This window comes from Cyclopterus lumpus, chromosome 15 (assembly GCF_009769545.1).
Source record: "Cyclopterus lumpus isolate fCycLum1 chromosome 15, fCycLum1.pri, whole genome shotgun sequence".
In the NCBI taxonomy this organism is placed as follows: Eukaryota; Metazoa; Chordata; class Actinopteri; order Perciformes; family Cyclopteridae; genus Cyclopterus; species Cyclopterus lumpus.
The window spans coordinates 7569639-7576267 of NC_046980.1; positions in this window are offsets into that span (position 1 = coordinate 7569639).

Consider the following 6629-nt stretch of genomic DNA (forward strand, 5'->3'; position numbering starts at 1 on the left):
TGAAATGTCAAAACCTGTCTACTACAGAGCAAGCACACACACACACACACACACACACACACACACACACACACACACACACACACATATTGACATGCTATTTCTGTTTGTTTAGCCCTCACTCTCTCTCTCTCTGAGGCTCTCTGTCAAAACCTCCTTAAAACTACATTAAATAATTCATCTTCATTGCTCTGAAGCTCCGCTTTAAATTCATCATTCATTGAGTGTGCCAAGAGACACTCGGAAATATTCCCCAGCAGTTACCCAAAACAATGAGGCTTTCCATCTGCTCATGGCTGATTACCAAATTTGGAAGATTACTTTTTTTGATGAACTTGGCAGTTTTTTAACTTTAAAGAATGAAACTTTCTAGACATGCAACTGTGAGACTCACGACGGCCTTCCCTGAATTGAGTTGTTACCAACACTCATGATCCTCAGAGACAAATAAAACATATTTTCATCCACAGATCTCTGTGTTAGGAATTGTAAGATGATATTTGATTAAAAACAGAGTTAAATGTTCACATTGTTATCACTCATAACCACACCGACGTATTAGGGCCATTGTGGGTAAATGATAAATAATAATTACAAAGCAGGGGGAGGCGGTAGTATCCCGTTTTTCCAAGAGAAAAGAAACGTGGATATTCAGTGGGATTAAAACAGGGGGACACGAGACCTTTGGATGGAGAAAGAAAATCACTATATTTTCCAAAATGTCAAACTAGTTCTAGAAAGGTTTTCTGTGCATGTGCGGTGTTGTAAATCCAGTGTGTTTTACTTCAGTAGGTGTGTGTTTGTGTGTGTGTGTGTGTGTGTGTGACACACATAAAGAGAGTCAATATTGGACATTAACCTACACACATCATCACAATTTAAGAAATATAATGTCAACCACCAATGTGTTAAAGGTCACATATGGTTAATAATTCCGGTTATAGAAATGAAATACTTTGGGTTTTGATGACACTTGTTCGAAGTCCCACAGACCCCATCGCTGCGTGCGTATCAATAATAATAATACAATTGCAAATCAACAAATTCAACATTGTCACAGTAACCCAACGAAAAAACTGGCTTTGGTCGTTCAGCACTTCTTGCACACGCACAACAAATGATCTTCAACTAAATAAAAGAAAAAAAGAAAAAAGAAATAATCCCATGCTGAAAGAGAATGACTTCATATTAAGTCCTGTGAAGCTGCCGCAGACCAGAGAGTGCCATGATGTTTTCTATTAATAGATCTTTCCATGTGTATAATGCCAAAACACTGATTTGAATTCTTCCTTTTAATAGATTTTGATTGAGTCGCTTTGTTCGGACATTACTCATTTTGTTGACGAATAAAGTGAAACTGAAATAAACTCAGCGCGGTTGAGGCTGGATTTCTGCTGTTTTCTATCCACGGGGAACCAATACATTTTTTTCAAGTCACTCATTTGACCTTTTGACTAAAAGATTTATTTGTCAAATAAGATTTAAAAAAAACAATAGACTTAATTGGAGCCACAGTTGGCTATATTAGATAACAGAATCAAAAGCCCTGAACATTCGGGGGGGAAAATCCCGTGCTTGTGGTTCTAAGTACAATCATTTCCCTTATGGTCCACGTGATGATAAGTTGAGTGTCATTCAATCTCTTCCCACCTCCCCCATCCCAATGTTATAAACCATGACTCATATACTTGTTGGTTTCCATGGCTACGCCTGTGTCTATCTCGCCAGCTGGAGGGTTCTCTCCATCTCCTCTTTCTGCCTATTATCGTTCCTCTTCCTCTCATGTTCCTGTCTTCAATTCTTCCTCTTGTTTCTCCCCCTTTCCTCTCCTCCTCAGCTCCTCCTACAATATTTCACCTGCAGGATAAAAGCCTAAGGCTCTTTTTATATTTATTTGACCTTTTGTTCATATTCAGAGCAAGTCCTTAGTGTCAAAGGTTTCATGTGAAGACTGGTGAACTCTTCACACACCATCACCCTCTGATCATTTGGCCGCATGATCCCCTGGTCCAAATTAATTCCAGTTTGAAGATACCATCACCTTAAAGTTATAATCTTTGATGTTATTTCTACTCGCCATAATTACCTCTCTTTCCTTGTTAGCGGTGCAGTCCACCATTAAGGCGCTGGATTCAAATTGCCATCACACATTTGAGGGATTTACAGGAAATGAGGCATGCGTTTGATCCAGTTTGATCTCGTTTCCATACATATTGAATGCTTCAATCTCCATGCCGAGAGTCAGTGACCAAGCGTCGATATTTGACGAGTTAGGAGTGAGAATGAGTTATAAAATGACTTTTTCTCTCATTGATGAATCAATAATCTATGTTTATGAATAAGTTTCCTCATTTAAATAATTGAACTGCTTGACACTTAAAAGTCTGTTCTCAGTGTATATTTAACATTGAACCATGATTGGATCCAAAAAATCGTTTTTATACTGCTCGTATACTGCTCGTACGTCGATAATGTTAAATCAGTCTATAGTGTCAAACTATATTTTGCAGGCGAGCTATTTTATTTTGTAATATTCTTTTCGTCGAGTCCAGAGTTTTCTATCTGTATATTTGTTCTGAATTCAGAGACGTAGTTGAATCCTCGGTGGTATTCACATTTCTTCATTACATTGTGTCACACGTTTTCAACACAACTTCCACCTTCTACGTATCTCATCGTCTCTCCCGCATTTGCTTTCACCATCTTCTCCTCTTTTCCGTTTCCTTCCCTTCAACCCTCTCCTCCCTTAGCTCCTCTCTTCCGTTTGTGTAAAAAGGAACAACGGGTGGGAGGAGGTGACGGTTGTAGGTCTTCTTGTCTGGTCTCAAGACCCAAAGGAACTGTTAATATGAGAAAAGGAAAGTCACACAAGATTCTTGTTCCGTGGCTGAGTTTTATGCTGGAAAGCGATCACAATCCGGTCTCAATAACAAACAATTAAGAACGACAACGTCAAGAACACTTCGTACTAAGTATCTGTCAAAGCATCTAAACCCGCCCTGATCCACAATCTGACAATCACAATAAATACTTTTTATAGCAATTAGGCGTAGTTGTGTTTTAAGTGAAGAAAATCAGAAAAGTTACAGAGCAATTTGTGAAAATCGATGTTAGTTATCTATCCATGAAAAGTAAGATGGAGGCTATAATTGCTAAAAATGTTGATGTGAGGAGACTAAATTACTCGGTTTATTACAGCTATTACAGGATCGGAACAAATTGTACAGCTATGACTGAATACAATAATATTAATAATAACATAATTGAAGCCCGTGGCACTGCCAGCCTTGACGTTCAGGGTCTTTTCTTTACTGGAATGTTAATTCTGAAACAGGCAGAATAGAAATTACGTGAAAGAATGACCTCTCTACCTTTCTGTGAAAACCGTATTCCTACCTTGAATTCAATGTTCTACTATCACCAAAATGAAATTCGTGAACTCTTTGACGGCGACATGGTTACACTTCCTTCGCTATGGCCTCTGCTCAACTGTGACCTCCATGAAGTGTCTCTTCTCTCCAATTAAAAAGCCTAATTAAAACTAGACGGAGGATCTTCCTCTGAGTCTCGTCTGCCCACTCAGGGCAAAGAGAGGGAGGGGAGATGACAAACCGACTCTTCACTCCGAGCCCCAGCCGGAGAGGGACCCACATTGACAGCTGGCATCACGACTGCCTCTGCATTAACTCCAACAACCTCTTTAAATCCTAACAAACTAATTAACTACTTCATGTGGAAAACATCTCCTGCAAAAGATAGAATAAATCACACCCAGAGGCCAGCTGCGGCCCCTCGTCGCTGCAAAGGCCCCAAAGGCCCAATCAGTCAAAACCACATTCTCACAGAAGACTTCACACGTCACTGTCTGCTGCTTCCAGCAGGAGCTCAGAGGAGAAGGGTTGGTCTGTAGACGTTTGCCTCACTTCACAACACATTAGGCTGGAATGATCTTCTTTTAACACCAGATGTTTTGCTTATGTGGGTCGGAGCGAACCAGCATTCTTAAAGCTCACTTATTAACGTGTTGTAAATGTGTCTACGCAGTAATGTAATGTGGAAAAAACAAGATGCAATTTTTTGTAAGTGTTGAGAGAAACAGTTTATCCACCTGCCTCATCCAGCATTCGTAGAAATACCTATTAAAAAAATAATGCACCGTAATTTGCAGGACCGCTGTTCGTTCCTCAAGTCAACGCTGTTTCCGTCACGTGGATTGCGTATTTAAATAACGTCCCTCCCCCTAACCCGTGGGGATTTCAACACAAACGACGATCTTTTCCTAAACCTAACCAAACGTTTTTTATTGATTAAACCTGACTGAGTTTTTATTTTGAACTTGACACACGTTGCAGGCTTTTGTAGGAATAAACACAAACATGAGGAGGAACTTTTTTTTTCTTTTTTTTTTTACTTTGTAAAAACGGTTAGCCTTTCCTTAACATTTACAGATGTGGATTGTGAGATGCACCAAAGTATCAAGGGGACACTAAGAGTGGTGACGGGTGTTGCTTGTACTTTTCCATTAGCTTGCATTTTCTGCAAAGCATCAAACTATCTGCCGTCTGTACTGTGTTCGCCTGCTACCATTAGCTAATTGGCATTCAACTACAGCTGAGGGAATGTCATTATATTTTCTGCTATTCGTCATAAAGTATTGAACACATTAAACTCTTCACCTGATGATCATGCTCGGGTGAAAAGTTACAATTCATCCCGTCCGAAAATTGGACGGCAAATTATCTAATAATTGACGAGACATTTCTCTCAAAACTTATCAACCTTCTGGTGGCGCTGGGAAAAACTAAAATCGTCAGGGGACCAACATAATGTGCCCATCAGTGAGGTCGATGTTGAGCTATTTCAAAGGATAAGTGAACGTTTGGACCTGCTGGTCAGGGGATTACCCAATAAATTGTTGTGAATCATTCTCTGGAGACCATGAAAAGCAATCCGTCAAATAGTTGCAGATATCTTTCCATCTGGACTACAGTGGTGGGCCAACAGGCATTAGTCAGGCCGCCAAGGAAGCTGCAAAGTAATATTAGGGCCTCTTCTTCTACATAGAAAAAAAATAGTCCAAATGGTATTTTATTGTGAATGAAGCCAGTCGCAGAGCAAAATGAGTTATTTAATGGAAGAAGTACTGAGTTTTGTCGGTCTTCATTGTTATACAATTAAGGCTCTAACTGGAGCCATAAATCACAAGGGAAAAGGGGTTGCGTTTATTTTGTTAGAAATTAAATTACAACATCTTGCCCAAAATGATAAATACAGCCTTTAAACCATGCTGAATATGTGCACAATAAAGTAACTATTTATAGAAAGTTTTTCTCAACCACCACTTGGTGCCTCCTGTCATCTTGAGGTTGAACAGATCCTCAGATTTATTTTTAGTATTTTAAATTTTTCTGATGAGTCATTAAGTGATGGTGGAGCGATGACATCATAAATGAACTAACGATCAGATTTTTGAAGGCGCAAATGGTGAAATTCAACCTCTAACTCTCATTGCCCCTCTAGTTAACTTTATTAGAAAATTGCGTGGAAACCCCGTTGCCCAGAGATTATTTCTGTCTTGAACATTCTCCATTTGCCTGTTCTGTACCGTTTCCTTCTATAAGCATTGCATGTGGAGTCCTGTGCAGGTGAGTGAAAAAGCTTCACCTGTGCAGGGTGCAGAAAAATCCCATAATCGAGAGTGAAAGGTGACGTGTGCAATTTCACTCAATTGTGCATCTTCACCTTTCTGGTTAGATCTGAGATAAGTGGACCTGAAGAGCATGAATGGAGTTAAATGTGCACTACATTTTAAGTGTAATGGAAACGGTGCAGTTCTAATGTAGCTCCCGTGTTTTTTAACAGGTCACAAACCTTTCCCAGTTATAAACTCACAATACTTCCACTTCCAGTGCCTCTTCACAAGCACCTCTAAACACAGAACAGAGGAAAACCTTGAGCTCAACTCAGCTCTACAACACAGTTGCAGATATTAAAATGTAAAAAATGTGCAAAAATGTAACAGACACTCACTCAATATTTTAGCTGATTCGTGCAAACAACAAATTAGATTTATTAATCACACAGTTGTTTAACAAAACATGAAAGTATAAATAATGACCACTTAAAAGTGGGTGCATATCAATGCTGGGACAATAATCTTCTGTTGACGTAACCTTTTGATATAAAGGAACATTCATTGGTATGTCCCATTGATGCAGCGAATGACGGTTGTACACCTTGAGATGAAGGATGTTATTCATCTGTTGGAAACAGATGAATAACATCAGAAAGATCAGAAAAGTATTTTTAATTCCCATGAATGAATCAAAATCTTGAGACATAAACCGTGTCTTGGCAATGTCTCTCAGCAAAGACTGTCTCGGTGGTACTGCCAGGAAGCTCAGTGTTTGTTTCTAAATGTTTTATTTTATTACCACAAAGCAGGTTATTGCCATAATGTTATTGCTGCCGTTAGATTAGGGAATGATGGAGTTGTGTTGCCGAGTGTCACACGTGTTCACCAATAATAAGGCAGGGACATCGATTCAAACTGCAGCGGTTCGGAATGAGCAGAAAAAAAACATTTTGATTGAAGCTCAGCAGAAGAAAAGACAGAAGAGTTTATCATC